Consider the following 20,786-nt stretch of genomic DNA (forward strand, 5'->3'; position numbering starts at 1 on the left):
GCTTAGATTCAGGCACATCGCTGAGATTCACCGCTTAGGCTCATCGCTTAGATTTACCGCTCAGGCACATCGCTTTGATTCACCGCTTAGGCACATCGCTTAGATTCACCGCTTAGGCACATCGCTTAGATTCACCGCTTAGGCACATCGCTTAGATTCACTGCTTAGACACATCGCTTAGATTCACCGCTTAGGCACATCGCTTAGATTCACCGCGTAGGCACATCGCTTAGATTCACCGCTTAGGCACATCGCTTAGGCACATCGCTTAGGTTCACCGCTTAGGCACATCGCTTAGGCACATCGCTTGGATTCACCGCTCAGGCACATCGCTTAGATTCATCGCTTAGGCACACCGCTTAGATTCAGGCACATCGCTGAGATTCACCGCTTAGGCTCATCGCTTAGATTCACCACTTAGGCACATCGCTTTGATTCACCGCTTAGGCACATCGCTTAGATTCACCGCTTAGGCACATCGCTTAGATTCACCGCTTAGGCACATCGCTTAGATTCACTGCTTAGACACATCGCTTAGATTCACCGCTTAGGCACATCGCTTAGATTCACCGCTTAGGCACAGCCGCTTAGATTCACCGCTTAGACACATCGCTTAGATTCACCGCTTAGACACATCACTTAGATTCATCGCTTAGGCACATCGCTTAGATTCACCGCTTAGATTCACCGCTTAGATTCACCGCTGAGGCACCCCCCTTAGATTCACCACTTAGATTCAGCACTTAGGCACATCGCTTAGATTCACCGCTTAGACACATCGCTTAGATTCACCGCTTAGGCACATCGCTTAGATTCACCGCTTAGGCACATCGCTTAGATTCACCGCTTAGGCACATCGCTTAGATTCACCGCTTAGGCTTATCGCTTAGATTCACCGCTTAGGCACATCACTTAGATTCACCGCTTAGGCACATTGCTTAGATTCACTGCTTAGGCACATCGCTTAGATTCACCGCTCAGGCACATCGCTTAGATTCACCGCTTAGGCACATCGCTTAGGTTCACCGCTTAGGCACATCGCTTAGGCACATCGCTTGGATTCACCGCTCAGGCACATCGCTTAGATTCATCGCTTAGGCACACCGCTTAGATTCAGGCACATCGCTGAGATTCACCGCTTAGGCACATCGCTTAGATTCACCGCTTAGATTCACCGCTTAGATTCACCGCTTAGGCACACCCCTTAGATTCACCACTTAGATTCACCGCTTAGACACATCGCTTAGATTCACCGCTTAAACACATCACTTAGATTCACCGCTTAGGCACATCGCTTAGATTCACCGCTTAGATTCACCGCTCAGGCACACCCCTTAGATTCACCACTTAGATTCACCGCTTAGACACATCGCTTAGATTCACCGCTTAGACACATCACTTAGATTCACCACTTAGGCACATCGCTTAGATTCACCGCTTAGGCACATCGCTTAGATTTACTGCTTAGACACATCGCTTAGATTCACCGCTTAGGCACATCGCTTAGATTCACCGCTCAGGCACATCGCTTAGATTCACCGCTTAGGCACATCGCTTAGGCACATCGCTTAGGTTCACCGCTTAGGCACATCGCTTAGGCACATCGCTTGGATTCACCGCTCAGGCACATCGCTTAGATTCATCGCTTAGGCACACCGCTTAGATTCAGGCACATCGCTGAGATTCACCGCTTAGGCTCATCGCTTAGATTCACCACTTAGGCACATCGCTTTGATTCACCGCTTAGGCACATCGCTTAGATTCACCGCTTAGGCACATCGCTTAGATTCACCGCTTAGGCACATCGCTTAGATTCACTGCTTAGACACATCGCTTAGATTCACCGCTTAGGCACATCGCTTAGATTCACCGCTTAGGCACAGCCGCTTAGATTCACCGCTTAGACACATCGCTTAGATTCACCGCTTAGGCACATCGCTTAGATTCACCGCTCAGGCACATCGCTTAGATTCACCGCTTAGGCACACTGCTTAGATTCACCGCTTAGGCACATCGCTTAGATTCACCGCTTAGGCACATCGCTTAGATTCACCGCTTAGGCACATCGCTTAGATTCACCGCTTAGGCACAGCCGCTTAGATTCACCGCTTAGACACATCGCTTAGATTCACCGCTTAGACACATCACTTAGATTCATCGCTTAGGCACATCGCTTAGATTCACCGCTTAGGCACATCGCTTAGATTCACCGCTTAGATTCACCGCTTAGATTCACCGCTTAGGCACCCCCCTTAGATTCACCACTTAGATTCAGCACTTAGGCACATCGCTTAGATTCACCGCTTAGACACATCGCTTAGATTCACCGCTTAGGCACATCGCTTAGATTCACCGCTTAGGCACATCACTTAGATTCACCGCTTAGGCTTATCGCTTAGATTCACCGCTTAGGCACATCGCTTAGATTCACCGCTCAGGCACATCGCTTAGATTCACCGCTTAGGCACATCGCTTAGATTCACTGCTTAGGCACATCGCTTAGATTCACCGCTCAGGCACATCGCTTAGATTCACCGCTCAGGCACATCGCTTAGATTCACCGCTTAGGCACATCGCTTAGATTCACCGCTTAGGCTTATCGCTTAGATTCACCGCTTAGGCACATCGCTTAGATTCACCGCTCAGGCACATCGCTTAGATTCACCGCTTAGGCACATTGCTTAGATTCACTGCTTAGGCACATCGCTTAGATTCACCGCTCAGGCACATCGCTTAGATTCACCGCTTAGGCACATCGCTTAGATTCACCGCTTAGGCACATCGCTTAGATTTACCGCTTAAGCACATCGCTTAGATTCACCGCTTAGATTCACCGCTTAGGCACATCGCTTAGATTCACCGCTTAGGCACATCGCTAAGATTCACCGCTTAGGCACATCGCTTAGATTCACTGCTTAGACACATCGCTTAGATTCACCGCTTAGGCACACTGCTTAGATTCACTGCTTAGGCACATCGCTTATATTCACCGCTCAGGCACATCGCTTAGATTCACCGCTTAGGCACATCGCTTAGGCACATCGCTTAGGTTCACCGCTTAGGCACATCGCTTAGGCACATCGCTTGGATTCACCGCTCAGGCACATCGCTTAGATTCATCGCTTAGGCACACCGCTTAGATTCAGGCACATCGCTGAGATTCACCGCTTAGGCTCATCGCTTAGATTCACCGCTTAGGCACATCGCTTAGATTCACCGCTTAGATTCACCGCTTAGATTCACCGCTTAGGCACACCCCTTAGATTCACCACTTAGATTCACCGCTTAGACACATCGCTTAGATTCACCGCTTAAACACATCACTTAGATTCACCGCTTAGGCACATCGCTTAGATTCACCGCTTAGGCACATCGCTTAGATTCACCGCTTAGATTCACCGCTCAGGCACACCCCTTAGATTCACCACTTAGATTCACCGCTTAGACACATCGCTTAGATTCACCGCTTAGACACATCACTTAGATTCACCACTTAGGCACATCGCTTAGATTCACCGCTTAGGCACATCGCTTAGATTTACTGCTTAGACACATCGCTTAGATTCACCGCTTAGGCACATTGCTTAGATTCACCGCTCAGGCACATCGCTTAGATTCACCGCTTAGGCACATCGCTTAGGCACATCGCTTAGGTTCACCGCTTAGGCACATCGCTTAGGCACATCGCTTGGATTCACCGCTCAGGCACATCGCTTAGATTCACTGCTTAGACACATCGCTTAGATTCACCGCTTAGGCACATCGCTTAGATTCACCGCTTAGGCACAGCCGCTTAGATTCACCGCTTAGACACATCGCTTAGATTCACCGCTTAGGCACATCGCTTAGATTCACCGCTCAGGCACATCGCTTAGATTCACCGCTTAGGCACATCGCTTAGATTCACTGCTGAGGCACATCGCTTAGATTCACCGCTCAGGCACATCGCTTAGATTCACCGCTCAGGCACATCGCTTAGATTCACCGCTTAGGCACATCGCTTAGATTCACCGCTTAGGCACATCGCTTAGATTCACCGCTTAGGCACATCGCTTAGGCACATCGCTTAGGTTCACCGCTTAGGCACATCGCTTAGGCACATCGCTTGGATTCACCGCTCAGGCACATCGCTTAGATTCATCGCTTAGGCACACCGCTTAGATTCAGGCACATCGCTGAGATTCACCGCTTAGGCTCATCGCTTAGATTCACCACTTAGGCACATCGCTTTGATTCACCGCTTAGGCACATCGCTTAGATTCACCGCTTAGGCACATCGCTTAGATTCACCGCTTAGGCACATCGCTTAGATTCACTGCTTAGACACATCGCTTAGATTCACCGCTTAGGCACATCGCTTAGATTCACCGCTTAGGCACAGCCGCTTAGATTCACCGCTTAGACACATCGCTTAGATTCACCGCTTAGACACATCACTTAGATTCATCGCTTAGGCACATCGCTTAGATTCACCGCTTAGGCACATCGCTTAGATTCACCGCTTAGATTCACCGCTTAGATTCACCGCTGAGGCACCCCCCTTAGATTCACCACTTAGATTCAGCACTTAGGCACATCGCTTAGATTCACCGCTTAGACACATCGCTTAGATTCACCGCTTAGGCACATCGCTTAGATTCACCGCTTAGGCACATCGCTTAGATTCACCGCTTAGGCACATCGCTTAGATTCACCGCTTAGGCTTATCGCTTAGATTCACCGCTTAGGCACATCACTTAGATTCACCGCTCAGGCACATCGCTTAGATTCACCGCTTAGGCACACTGCTTAGATTCACCGCTTAGGCACATTGCTTAGATTCACTGCTTAGGCACATCGCTTAGATTCACCGCTCAGGCACATCGCTTAGATTCACCGCTTAGGCACATCGCTTAGGCACATCGCTTAGGTTCACCGCTTAGGCACATCGCTTAGGCACATCGCTTGGATTCACCGCTCAGGCACATCGCTTAGATTCATCGCTTAGGCACACCGCTTAGATTCAGGCACATCGCTGAGATTCACCGCTTAGGCACATCGCTTAGATTCACCGCTTAGATTCACCGCTTAGATTCACCGCTTAGGCACACCCCTTAGATTCACCACTTAGATTCACCGCTTAGACACATCGCTTAGATTCACCGCTTAAACACATCACTTAGATTCACCGCTTAGGCACATCGCTTAGATTCACCGCTTAGGCACATCGCTTAGATTCACCGCTTAGATTCACCGCTCAGGCACACCCCTTAGATTCACCACTTAGATTCACCGCTTAGACACATCGCTTAGATTCACCGCTTAGACACATCACTTAGATTCACCACTTAGGCACATCGCTTAGATTCACCGCTTAGGCACATCGCTTAGATTTACTGCTTAGACACATCGCTTAGATTCACCGCTTAGGCACATCGCTTAGATTCACCGCTCAGGCACATCGCTTAGATTCACCGCTTAGGCACATCGCTTAGGCACATCGCTTAGGTTCACCGCTTAGGCACATCGCTTAGGCACATCGCTTGGATTCACCGCTCAGGCACATCGCTTAGATTCATCGCTTAGGCACACCGCTTAGATTCAGGCACATCGCTGAGATTCACCGCTTAGGCTCATCGCTTAGATTCACCACTTAGGCACATCGCTTTGATTCACCGCTTAGGCACATCGCTTAGATTCACCGCTTAGGCACATCGCTTAGATTCACCGCTTAGGCACATCGCTTAGATTCACTGCTTAGACACATCGCTTAGATTCACCGCTTAGGCACAGCCGCTTAGATTCACCGCTTAGGCACATCGCTTAGATTCACTGCTTAGACACATCGCTTAGATTCACCGCTTAGGCACAGCCGCTTAGATTCACCGCTTAGACACATCGCTTAGATTCACTGCTTAGGCACAGCCGCTTAGATTCACCGCTTAGGCACATCGCTTAGATTCACTGCTTAGACACATCGCTTAGATTCACCGCTTAGGCACATCGCTTAGATTCACTGCTTAGACACATCGCTTAGATTCACCGCTTAGGCACATCGTTTAGATTCACCGCTTAGGCACATCGCTTAGATTCACCGCTTAGGCTTGTCGCTTAGATTCACCGCTTAGGCACATCGCTTAGATTCACCGCTTAGGCACATCGCTTAGATTCACCGCTTAGGCTTGTCGCTTAGATTCACCGCTTAGGCACATCGCTTAGATTCACCGCTTAGGCACACCGCTTAGATTCACCGCTCAGGCACATCGCTAAGATTCACCGCTTAGGCACATCGCTTAGATTCACCGCTTAGGCACATCGCTTAGATTCACCGCTTAGATTCACCGCTTAGATTCACCGCTTAGGCACATCGCTTAGATTCACCGCTTAGATTCACCGCTTAGATTCACCGCTTAGGCACACCCCTTAGATTCACCACTTAGATTCAGCACTTAGGCACATCGCTTAGATTCACCGCTTAGACACATCGCTTAGATTCACCGCTTAGGCACATCGCTTAGATTCACCGCTCAGGCACATCGCTTAGATTCACCGCTTAGGCACACTGCTTAGATTCACCGCTTAGGCACATTGCTTAGATTCACTGCTTAGGCACATCGCTTAGATTCACCGCTCAGGCACATCGCTTAGGCACATCGCTTAGATTCACCGCTCAGGCACATCGCTTAGATTCACCGCTTAGGCACATCGCTTAGATTCACCGCTTAGGCACATCGCTTAGATTCACCGCTTAAGCACATCGCTTAGATTCACCTCTTAGATTCACCGCTTAGGCACATCGCTTAGATTCACCGCTTAGGCACATCGCTAAGATTCACCGCTTAGGCACATCGCTTAGATTCACTGCTTAGACACATCGCTTTGATTCACCGCTTAGGCACATCGCTTAGATTCACCGCTTAGGCACACTGCTTAGATTCACCGTTTAGACACATCGCTTAGATTCACCGCTCAAGCACATCGCTTAGATTCACCTCTTAGGCACATCGCTTAGATTCACCGCTCAGGCACATCGCTTAGATTCACCGCTTAGGCACATCGCTTAGATTCACCGCTCAGGCACATCGCTTAGATTCACCGCTTAGGCACATCGCTTAGATTCACAGCTTAGGCACATCGCTAAGATTCACCGCTTAGGCACATCGCTTAGGCACATCGCTTGTATTCACCGCTCAGGCACATCGCTTAGATTCATCGCTTAGGCACACCGCTTAGATTCAGGCACATCGCTGAGATTCACCGCTTAGGCTCATCGCTTAGATTCACCACTTAGGCACATCGCTTTGATTCACCGCTTAGGCACATCGCTTAGATTCACCGCTTAGGCTTGTCGCTTAGATTCACCGCTTAGGCACATCGCTTAGATTCACCGCTCAGGCACACCGCTTAGATTCACCGCTCAGGCACATCGCTAAGATTCACCGCTTAGGCACATCGCTTAGATTCACCGCTTAGGCACATTGCTTACATTCACCGCTTAGGCACATCGCTTAGATTCACCGCTCAGGCACACCGCTTAGATTCACCGCTCAGGCACATCGCTTAGATTCACCGCTTAGGCACATCGCTTAGATTCACCGCTTAGGCACATCGCTTAGATTCACCGCTTAGATTCACCGCTTAGATTCACCGCTTAGGCACACCCCTTAGATTCACCACTTAGATTCAGCACTTAGGCACATTGCTTAGATTCACCGCTCAGGCACATCGCTTAGATTCACCGCTTAGGCACACTGCTTAGATTCACCGCTTAGGCACATTGCTTAGATTCACTGCTTAGGCACATCGCTTAGATTCAACGCTCAGGCACATCGCTTAGGCACATCGCTTAGATTCACCGCTCAGGCACATCGCTTACATTCACCGCTTAGGCACATCGCTTAGATTCACCGCTTAAGCACATCGCTTAGATTCACCGCTTAGATTCACCGCTTAGGCACATCGCTTAGATTCACCGCTTAGGCACATCGCTAAGATTCACCGCTTAGGCACATCGCTAAGATTCACCGCTTAGGCACATCGCTTAGATTCACCGCTTAAGCACATCGCTTAGATTCACCGCTTAGATTCACCGCTTAGGCACACTGCTTAGATTCACCGTTTAGACACATCGCTTAGATTCACCGCTCAGGCACATCGCTTAGATTCACCTCTTAGACACATCGCTTAGATTCACCGCTTAGGCACATCGCTTAGATTCACCGCTTAGGCACATCGCGTAGATTCACCGCTTAGGCACATCGCTTGGATTCACCGCTCAGGCACATCGCCGCTTAGATTCACCGCTTAGGCACATCGCTAAGATTCACCGCTTAGGCACATCGCTTAGATTCACTGCTTAGACACACCGCTTAGATTCACCGCTTAGATTAATCGCTTAGATTCACCGCTTAGGCACATCGCTTAGATTCACCGCTTAGATTCACTGCTTAGTCACACCGCTTAGGCACATCGTTTAGATTCACCGCTTAACACACCGCTTAGATTCACCGCTCAGGCACATCGCTTAGATTCACCGCTTAGGCACTTCGCTTAGATTCACCGCTTAGGCACATCGCTTAGATTCACCGCTTAGACACATCGCTTAGATTCACCGCTTAGATTCACCGCTTAGATTCACCGCTTAGGCACATCGCTTAGATTCACCGCTTAGGCACATCGCTAAGATTCACCGCTTAGGCACATCGCTTAGATTCACTGCTTAGACACATCGCTTTGATTCACCGCTTAGGCACATCGCTTAGATTCACCGCTTAGATTCACCGCTTAGATTCACCGCTTAGATTCACCGCTTAGGCACACCCCTTAGATTCACCACTTAGATTCAGCACTTAGGCACATCGCTTTGATTCACCGCTTAGGCACATCGCTTAGATTCACCGCTTAGATTCACCGCTTAGATTCACCGCTTAGATTCACCGCTTAGGCACACCCCTTAGATTCACCACTTAGATTCAGCACTTAGGCACATCGCTTAGATTCACCGCTTAGGCACATTGCTTAGATTCACCGCTCAGGCACATCGCTTAGATTCACCGCTTAGGCACACTGCTTAGATTCACCGCTTAGGCACATCGCTTAGATTCAACGCTCAGGCACATAGCTTAGGCACATCGCTTAGATTCACCGCTCAGGCACATCGCTTACATTCACCGCTTAGGCACATCGCTTAGATTCACCGCTTAGGCACATCGCTTAGATTCACCGCTTAGATTCACCGCTTAGGCACATCGCTTAGATTCACCGCTTAGGCACATCGCTAAGATTCACCGCTTAGGCACATCGCTTAGATTCACTGCTTAGACACATCGCTTTGATTCACCGCTTAGGCACACTGCTTAGATTCACCGTTTAGACACATCGCTTAGATTCACCGCTCAGGCACATCGCTTAGATTCACCTCTTAGGCACATCGCTTAGATTCACCGCTCAGGCACATCACTTAGATTCACCGCTTAGGCACATCGCTTAGATTCACCGCTTAGGCACATCGCTTAGATTCACCGCTTAGGCACATCGCGTAGATTCACCGCTTAGGCACATCGCTTGGATTCACCGCTCAGGCACATCGCCGCTTAGATTCACCGCTTAGGCACATCGCTAAGATTCACCGCTTAGGCACATCGCTTAGATTCACTGCTTAGACACACCGCTTAGATTCACCGCTTAGATTAATCGCTTAGATTCACCGCTTAGGCACATCGCTTAGATTCACCGCTTAGATTCACTGCTTAGACACACCGCTTAGGCACATCGTTTAGATTCACCGCTTAACACACCGCTTAGATTCACCGCTCAGGCACATCGCTTAGATTCACCGCTTAGGCACTTCGCTTAGATTCACCGCTTAGGCACATCGCTTAGATTCACCGCTTAGACACATCGCTTAGATTCACCGCTTAGGCACATCGCTGAGATTCACCGCTTATACACATCGCTTAGATTCACCGCTTAGGCACATCGCTTAGATTCACCGCTTAGGCACATCGCTACGATTCACCGCTTAGGCACATCGCTTAGATTCACTGCTTAGACACATCGCTTTGATTCACCGCTTAGGCACATCGCTTAGATTCACCGCTCAGGCACATCGCTTAGATTCACCTCTTAGGCACATCGCTTAGATTCACCGCTCAGGCACATCACTTAGATTCACCGCTTAGGCACATCGCTTAGATTCACCGCTTAGGCACATCGCTTAGATTCACCGCTTAGGCACATCGCGTAGATTCACCGCTTAGGCACATCGCTTGGATTCACCGCTTAGACACATCGCTTAGATTCACCGCTTAGGCACATCGCTGAGATTCACCGCTCAGGCACATCGCTTAGATTCACCGCTTAGGCACATCGCTTAGATTCACTGCTTAGACACATCGCTTAGATTCACCGCTTAGGCACATCGCTTAGATTCACCGCTTAGGCACATCGCTAAGATTCACCGCTTAGGCACATCGCTTAGATTCACTGCTTAGACACATCGCTTTGATTCACCGCTTAGGCACACTGCTTAGATTCACCGCTTAGGCTCATCGCTTAGATTCACCACTTAGGCACATCGCTTTGATTCACCGCTTAGGCACATCGCTTAGATTCACCGCTTAGGCTTGTCGCTTAGATTCACCGCTTAGGGACATCGCTTAGATTCACCGCTTAGGCACACCGCTTAGACTCACCGCTCAGGCACATCGCTAAGATTCACCGCTTAGGCACATCGCTTAGATTCACCGCTTAGGCACATTGCTTACATTCACCGCTTAGGCACATCGCTTAGATTCACCGCTCAGGCACACCGCTTAGATTCACCGCTTAGGCACATCGCTTAGATTCACTGCTTAGACACATCGCTTAGATTCACCGCTTAGGCACATCGTTTAGATTCACCGCTTAGGCACATCGCTTAGATTCACCGCTTAGGCACATCGCTTAGATTCACCGCTTAGGCACATCGCTTAGGTTCAGGCACATCGCTGAGATTTACCGCATAGGCTCATCGCTTAGATTCACCACTTAGGCACATCGCTTTGATTCACCGCTTAGGCACATCGCTTAGATTCACCGCTTAGGCTTGTCGCTTAGATTCACCGCTTAGGCACATCGCTTAGATTCACCGCTTAGGCACACCGCTTAGATTCACCGCTTAGGCACATCGCTTAGATTCACCGCTTAGGCACATCGCTTAGATTCACCGCTTAGGCACATCGCTAAGATTCACCGCTTAGGCACATCGCTAAGATTCACCGCTTAGGCACATCGCTTAGATTCACTGCTTAGACACATCGCTTTGATTCACCGCTTAGGCACACTGCTTAGATTCACCGTTTAGACACATCGCTTAGATTCACCTCTTAGGCACATCGCTTAGATTCACCGCTCAGGCACATCGCTTAGATTCACCTCTTAGGCACATCACTTAGATTCACCGCTTAGGCACATCGCTTAGATTCACCGCTTAGGCACATCGCTTAGATTCACCGCTTAGGCACATCGCGTAGATTCACCGCTTAGGCACATCGCTTGGATTCACCGCTCAGGCACATCGCCGCTTAGATTCACCGCTTAGGCACATCGCTAAGATTCACCGCTTAGGCACATCGCTTCGATTCACTGCTTAGACACACCGCTTAGATTCACCGCTTAGATTAATCGCTTAGATTCACCGCTTAGATTCACTGCTTAGACACACCGCTTAGGCACATCGTTTAGATTCACCGCTTAACACACCGCTTAGATTCACCGCTCAGGCACATCGCTTAGATTCACCGCTTAGGCACTTCGCTTAGATTCACCGCTTAGATTCACCGCTTAGGCACACCCCTTAGATTCACCACTTAGATTCACCGCTTAGGCACATCGCTTAGATTCACCGCTTAGATTCACCGCTTAGGCACACCCCTTAGATTCACCACTTAGATTCACCGCTTAGACACATCGCTTAGGTTCAGGCACATCGCTGAGATTCACCGCATAGGCTCATCGCTTAGATTCACCACTTAGGCACATCGCTTTGATTCACCGCTTAGGCACATCGCTTAGATTCACCGCTTAGGCTTGTCGCTTAGATTCACCGCTTAGGGACATCGCTTAGATTCACCGCTTAGGCACACCGCTTAGACTCACCGCTCAGGCACATCGCTAAGATTCACCGCATAGGCACATCGCTTAGATTCACCGCTTAGGCACATTGCTTACATTCACCGCTTAGGCACATCGCTTAGATTCACCGCTCAGGCACACCGCTTAGATTCACCGCTTAGGCACATCGCTTAGATTCACTGCTTAGACACATCGCTTAGATTCACCGCTTAGGCACATCGCTTAGATTCACTGCTTAGACACATCGTTTAGATTCACCGCTTAGGCACATCGCTTAGATTCACCGCTTAGGCACATCGCTTAGATTCACCGCTTAGGCACATCGCTTAGATTCACTGCTTAGACACATCGCTTTGATTCACCGCTTAGGCACATCGCTTAGATTCACCGCTTAGGCACATCGCTTAGATTCACTGCTTAGACACATCGTTTAGATTCACCGCTTAGGCACATCGCTTAGATTCACCGCTTAGGCACATCGCTTAGATTCACCGCTTAGGCACATCGCTTAGATTCACTGCTTAGACACATCGTTTAGATTCACCGCTTAGGCACATCGCTTAGATTCACCGCTTAGGCACATCGCTTAGATTCACCGCTTAGGCACATCGCTTAGATTCACCACTTAGGCACATCGCTTTGATTCACCGCTTAGGCACATCGCTTAGATTCACCGCTTAGGCTCATCGCTTAGATTCACCACTTAGGCACATCGCTTTGATTCACCGCTTAGGCACATCGCTTAGATTCACCGCTTAGGCTTGTCGCTTAGATTCACCACTTAGGGACATCGCTTTGATTCACCGCTTAGGCACATCGCTTAGATTCACCGCTTAGGCTTGTCGCTTAGATTCACCGCTTAGGGACATCGCTTAGATTCACCGCTTAGGCACACCGCTTAGACTCACCGCTCAGGCACATCGCTAAGATTCACCGCATAGGCACATCGCTTAGATTCACCGCTTAGGCACATCGCTTAGATTCACCGCTTAGGCTTGTCGCTTAGATTCACCGCTTAGGCACATCGCTTAGATTCACCGCTTAGGCACATCGCTAAGATTCACCGCTTAGGCACATCGCTTAGATTCACTGCTTAGACACATCGCTTTGATTCACCGCTTAGGCACATCGCTTAGATTCACCGCTCAGGCACATCGCTTAGATTCACCTCTTAGGCACATCGCTTAGATTCACCGCTCAGGCACATCACTTAGATTCACCGCTTAGGCACATCGCTTAGATTCACCGCTTAGGCACATCGCTTAGATTCACCGCTTAGGCACATCGCGTAGATTCACCGCTTAGGCACATCGCTTGGATTCACCGCTCAGGCACATCGCCGCTTAGATTCACCGCTTAGGCACATCGCTAAGATTCACCGCTTAGGCACATCGCTTAGATTCACCGCTTAACACACCGCTTAGATTCACCGCTCAGGCACATCGCTTAGATTCACCGCTTAGGCACTTCGCTTAGATTCACCGCTTAGGCACATCGCTTAGATTCACCGCTTAGACACATCGCTTAGATTCACCGCTTAGGCACATCGCTGAGATTCACCGCTCAGGCACATCGCTTAGATTCACCGCTTAGGCACATCGCTTAGATTCACTGCTTAGACACATCGCTTAGATTCACCGCTTAGGCTTATCGCTTAGATTCACCGCTTAGATTCACCGCTTAGGCACATCGCTTAGATTCACCGCTTAGGCACATCGCTAAGATTCACCGCTTAGGCACATCGCTTAGATTCACTGCTTAGACACATCGCTTTGATTCACCGCTTAGGCACATCGCTTAGATTCACTGCTTAGACACATCGCTTAGATTCACCGCTTAGGCTTATCGTTTAGATTCACCGCTTAGATTCACCGCTTAGGCACATCGCTTAGATTCACCGCTTAGGCACATCGCTAAGATTCACCGCTTAGGCACATCGCTTAGATTCACTGCTTAGACACATCGCTTTGATTCACCGCTTAGGCACATCGCTTAGATTCACCGCTTAGGCACATCGCTTTGATTCACCACTTAGGCACATCGCTTTGATTCACCGCTTAGGCTTGTCGCTTAGATTCACCGCTTAGGCACATCGCTTAGATTCACCGCTTAGGCACATCGCTTAGATTCACCGCTTAGGCACATCGCTTAGATTCACCGCTTAGGCACATCGCTTAGATTCACCGCTTAGGCACACCGCTTTGATTCACCACTTAGGCACATCGCTTTGATTCACCGCTTAGGCACATCGCTTAGATTCACCGCTTAGGCACATCGCTTAGATTCACCGCTTAGGCACACCGCTTTGATTCACCACTTAGGCACACCGCTTTGATTCACCGCTTAGGCACATCGCTTAGATTCACTGCTTAGACACATCGCTTAGATTCACCGCTTAGGCACACCGTTTAGATTCACCGCTTAGATTCACCGCTTAGGCACACCGTTTAGATTCACCGCTTAGATTCACCACTTAGGCACATCGCTTAGATTCACCGCATAGGCACATCGCTTTGATTCACCACTTAGGCACATCGCTTTGATTCACCGCTTAGGCACATCGCTTAGATTCACCGCTTAGGCTTGTCGCTTAGATTCACCGCTTAGGCACATCGCTTAGATTCACCGCTTAGGCACACCGCTTAGACTCACCGCTCAGGCACATCGCTAAGATTCACCGCTTAGGCACATCGCTTAGATTCACCGCTTAGGCACATTGCTTACATTCACCGCTTAGGCACATCGCTTAGATTCACCGCTCAGGCACACCGCTTAGATTCACTGCTTAGACACATCGCTTTGATTCACCGCTTAGGCACATCGCTTAGATTCACCGCTTAGGCTTGTCGCTTAGATTCACCGCTTAGGCACATCGCTTAGATTCACCGCTTAGGCACACCGCTTAGATTCACCGCTCAGGCACATCGCTAAGATTCACCGCTTAGGCACATCGCTTAGATTCACCGCTTAGGCACATCGCTTAGATTCACCGCTTAGATTCACCGCTTAGATTCACCGCTTAGGCACATCGCTTAGATTCACCGCTTAGATTCACCGCTTAGGCACATCGCTTAGATTCACCGCTTAGATTCACCGCTTAGGCACACCCCTTAGATTCACCGCTTAGATTCACCGCTTAGGCACATCGCTTAGATTCACCGCTTAGATTCACCGCTTAGGCACACCCCTTAGATTCACCACTTAGATTCAGCACTTAGGCACATCGCTTAGATTCACCGCTTAGACACATCGCTTAGGTTCAGGCACATCGCTGAGATTCACCGCATAGGCTCATCGCTTAGATTCACCACTTAGGCACATCGCTTTGATTCACCGCTTAGGCACATCGCTTAGATTCACCGCTTAGGCTTGTCGCTTAGATTCACCGCTTAGGCACATCGCTTAGATTCACCGCTTAGGCACACCGCTTAGATTCACCGCTCAGGCACACTGCTTAGATTCACCGCTTAGGCACATTGCTTAGATTCACTGCTTAGGCACATCGCTTAGATTCACCGCTCAGGCACATCGCTTAGGCTCATCGCTTAGATTCACCACTTAGGCACATCGCTTTGATTCACCGCTTAGGCACATCGCTTAGATTCACCGCTTAGGCACATCGCTTAGATTCACCGCTTAGGCACATCGCTTAGATTCACCGCTTAGACACATCACTTAGATTCACCGCTTAGGCACATCGCTTAGATTCACCGCTTAGGCACATCGCTTAGATTCACCGCTTAGGCACACCGTTTAGATTCACCGCTTAGGCACATCGCTTAGATTCACCGCTTAACACATCGCTTAGATTCACCGCTTAGGCACATCGCTTAGATTCACCGCTTAGATTCAGTTACATCGCTTAGATTCACCGCTTTGGCACATCGCTTAGATTTACCGCTTAGGCACGTCGCTTAGATTCACCGTTCAGGCACATCGCCTAGATTCACCGCTTAGGAACATCGCTTAGATTCACCGCTTAGATTAATCGCTTAGATTCACCGCTTAGATTCACTGCTTAGACACACCGCTTAGATTCACCGCTTAGGCACATCGCTTAGATTCACCGCTTAGGCACATCGCTTAGATTCACCGCTTGGGCACACCGTTTAGATTCACCGCTTAGGCACATCGCTTAGATTCACCGCTTAGGCACATCGCTTAGATTCACCGCTTGGGCACACCGTTTAGATTCATCGCTTAGGCACACCGCTTAGATTCAGGCACATCACTTAGATTCACCACTTAGGCTCATCGCTTAGATTCACCACTTAGGCACATCGCTTTGATTCACCGCTTAGGCATATCGCTTGTATTCACCGCTCAGGCACATCGCTTAGATTCACCGCTTAGGCACATCACTTAGATTCACTGCTTAGACACATCGCTTAGATTCACCGCTTAGGCACATCGTTTAGATTCACCGCTTAGGCACATCGCTTAGATTCACCGCTTAGGCACATCGCTTAGATTCACCGCTTAGGCACATCGCTTAGGTTCAGGCACATCGCTGAGATTTACCGCATAGGCTCATCGCTTAGATTCACCACTTAGGCACATCGCTTTGATTCACCGCTTAGGCACATCGCTTAGATTCACCGCTTAGGCTTGTCGCTTAGATTCACCGCTTAGGCACATCGCTTAGATTCACCGCTTAGGCACACCGCTTAGATTCACCGCTCAGGCACATCGCTAAGATTCACCGCTTAGGCACATCGCTTAGATTCACCGCTTAGGCACATCGCTTAGATTCACCGCTTAGATTCACCGCTTAGATTCACCGCTTAGGCACATCGCTTAGATTCACCGCTTAGATTCACCGCTTAGATTCACCGCTTAGGCACACCCCTTAGATTCACCACTTAGATTCAGCACTTAGGCACATCGCTTAGATTCACCGCTTAGACACATCGCTTAGATTCACCGCTCAGGCACATCGCTTAGATTCACCGCTCAGGCACATCGCTTAGATTCACCGCTTAGGCACACTGCTTAGATTCACCGCTTAGGCACATCGCTTAGATTCACTGCTTAGGCACATCGCTTAGATTCACCGCTCAGGCACATCGCTTAGATTCACCGCTTAGGCACATCGCTTAGATTCACCGCTTAAGCACATCGCTTAGATTCACCTCTTAGATTCACCGCTTAGGCACATCGCTTAGATTCACCGCTTAGGCACATCGCTAAGATTCACCGCTTAGGCACATCGCTTAGATTCATCGCTTAGACACATCGCTTTGATTCACCGCTTAGGCACATCGCTTAGATTCACCGCTTAGGCACATCGCTAAGATTCACCGCTTAGGCACATCGCTTAGATTCACCGTTTAGACACATCGCTTAGATTCACCGCTCAAGCACATCGCTTAGATTCACCTCTTAGGCACATCGCTTAGATTCACCGCTTAGGCACATCGCTTAGATTCACCGCTCAGGCACATCTCCGCTTAGATTCACCGCTTAGGCACATCGCTAAGATTCACCGCTTAGGCACATCGCTTAGGCACATCGCTTGTATTCACCGCTCAGGCACATCGCTTAGATTCATCGCTTAGGCACACCGCTTAGATTCAGGCACATCGCTGAGATTCACCGCTTAGGCTCATCGCTTAGATTCACCGCTTAGGCACATCGCTTAGATTCACCGCTTAGGCTTGTCGCTTAGATTCACCGCTTAGGCACATCGCTTAGATTCACCGCTTAGGCACACCGCTTAGATTCACTGCTTAGACACACCGCTTAGATTCACCGCTTAGGCACACCCCTTAGATTCACCACTTAGATTCAGCACTTAGGCACATCGCTTAGATTCACCGCTTAGGCACATCGCTTAGATTCACCGCTCAGGCACATCGCTTAGATTCACCGCTAAGGCACACTGCTTAGATTCACCGCTTAGGCACATTGCTTAGATTCACTGCTTAGGCACATCGCTTAGATTCACCGCTTAGGCACATCGCTTAGATTCACCGCTCAGGCACATCGCTTAGATTCACCGCTAAGGCACACTGCTTAGATTCACCGCTTAGGCACATCGCTTAGATTCACCGCTCAGGCACATCGCTTAGGCTCATCGCTTAGATTCACCACTTAGGCACATCGCTTTGATTCACCGCTTAGGCACATCGCTTAGATTCACCGCTTAGGCACATCGCTTAGATTCACCGCTTAGGCACATCGCTTAGATTCACCGCTTAGACACATCACTTAGATTCACCGCTTAGGCACATCGCTTAGATTCACCGCTTAGGCACATCGCTTAGATTCACCGCTTAGGCACACCGTTTAGATTCACCGCTTAGACACATCGCTTAGATTCACCGCTTAGACACATCGCTTAGATTCACCGCTTAGGCACATCGCTTAGATTCACCGCTCAGGCACATCGCTTAGATTCACCGCTAAGGCACACTGCTTAGATTCACCGCTTAGGCACATCGCTTAGATTCACCGCTCAGGCACATCGCTTAGGCTCATCGCTTAGATTCACCACTTAGGCACATCGCTTTGATTCACCGCTTAGGCACATCGCTTAGATTCACCGCTTAGGCACATCGCTTAGATTCACCGCTTAGGCACATCGCTTAGATTCACCGCTTAGACACATCACTTAGATTCACCGCTTAGGCACATCGCTTAGATTCACCGCTTAGGCACATCGCTTAGATTCACCGCTTAGGCACACCGTTTAGATTCACCGCTTAGGCACATCGCTTAGATTCACCGCTTAACACATCGCTTAGATTCACCGCTTAGGCACATCGCTTAGATTCACCGCTTAGATTCAGTTACATCGCTTAGATTCACCGCTTTGGCACATCGCTTAGATTTACCGCTTAGGCACATCGCTTAGATTCACCGTTCAGGCACATCGCCTAGATTCACCGCTTAGGAACATCGCTTAGATTCACCGCTTAGATTAATCGCTTAGATTCACCGCTTAGATTCACTGCTTAGACACACCGCTTAGATTCACCGCTTAGGCACATCGCTTAGATTCACCGCTTAGGCACATCGCTTAGATTCACCGCTTGGGCACACCGTTTAGATTCACCGCTTAGGCACATCGCTTAGATTCACCGCTTAACACATCGTTTAGATTCACCGCTTAGGCACATCGCTTAGATTCACCGCTTAGATTCAGGCACATCGCTTAGATTCACCGCTTAGGCACATCGCTTAGATTCACCGCTTAGGCACATCGCTAAGATTCACCGCTTAGGCACATCGCTTAGATTCATCGCTTAGACACATCGCTTTGATTCACCGCTTAGGCACATCGCTTAGATTCACCGCTTAGGCACACTGCTTAGATTCACCGTTTAGACACATCGCTTAGATTCACCGCTCAAGCACATCGCTTAGATTCACCTCTTAGGCACATCGCTTAGATTCACCGCTCAGGCACATCGCTTAGATTCACCGCTTAGGCACATCGCTAAGATTCACCGCTTAGGCACATCGCTTAGGCACATCGCTTGTATTCACCGCTCAGGCACATCGCTTAGATTCATCGCTTAGGCACACCGCTTAGATTCAGGCACATCGCTGAGATTCACCGCTTAGGCTCATCGCTTAGATTCACCACTTAGGCACATCGCTTTGATTCACCGCTTAGGCACATCGCTTAGATTCACCGCTTAGGCACACCGCTTAGATTCACTGCTTAGACACACCGCTTAGATTCACCGCTTAGGCACACCCCTTAGATTCACCACTTAGATTCAGCACTTAGGCACATCGCTTAGATTCACCGCTTAGACACATCACTTAGATTCACCGCTTAGGCACATCGCTTAGATTCACCGCTCAGGCACATCGCTTAGATTCACCGCTTAGGCACACTGCTTAGATTCACCGCTTAGGCACATTGCTTAGATTCACTGCTTAGGCACATCGCTTAGATTCACCGCTCAGGCACATCGCTTAGGCTCATCGCTTAGATTCACCACTTAGGCTCATCGCTTAGATTCACCACTTAGGCACATCGCTTTGATTCACCGCTTAGGCACATCGCTTAGATTCACCGCTTAGGCACATCGCTTAGATTCACCGCTTAGGCACATCGCTTAGATTCACCGCTTAGACACATCACTTAGATTCACCGATTAGGCACATCGCTTAGATTCACCGCTTAGGCACATCGCTTAGATTCAACGCTTAGGCACACCGTTTAGATTCACCGCTTAGGCACATCGCTTAGATTCACCGCTTAACACATCGCTTAGATTCACCGCTTAGGCACATCGCTTAGATTCACCGCTTAGATTCAGTTACATCGCTTAGATTCACCGCTTTGGCACATCGCTTAGATTTACCGCTTAGGCACATCGCTTAGATTCACCGTTCAGGCACATCGCCTAGATTCACCGCTTAGGAACATCGCTTAGATTCACCGCTTAGATTAATCGCTTAGATTCACCGCTTAGATTCACTGCTTAGACACACCGCTTAGATTCACCGCTTAGGCACATCGCTTAGATTCACCGCTTAGGCACATCGCTTAGATTCACCGCTTGGGCACACCGTTTAGATTCACCGCTTAGGCACATCGCTTAGATTCACCGCTTAACACATCGTTTAGATTCACCGCTTAGGCACATCGCTTAGATTCACCGCTTAGATTCAGGCACATCGCTTAGATTCACCGCTTAGGCACATCGCTAAGATTCACCGCTTAGGCACATCGC

The sequence above is a fragment of the Trichomycterus rosablanca genome, assembly GCF_030014385.1.
Source record: "Trichomycterus rosablanca isolate fTriRos1 chromosome 5 unlocalized genomic scaffold, fTriRos1.hap1 SUPER_5_unloc_1, whole genome shotgun sequence".
In the NCBI taxonomy this organism is placed as follows: Eukaryota; Metazoa; Chordata; class Actinopteri; order Siluriformes; family Trichomycteridae; genus Trichomycterus; species Trichomycterus rosablanca.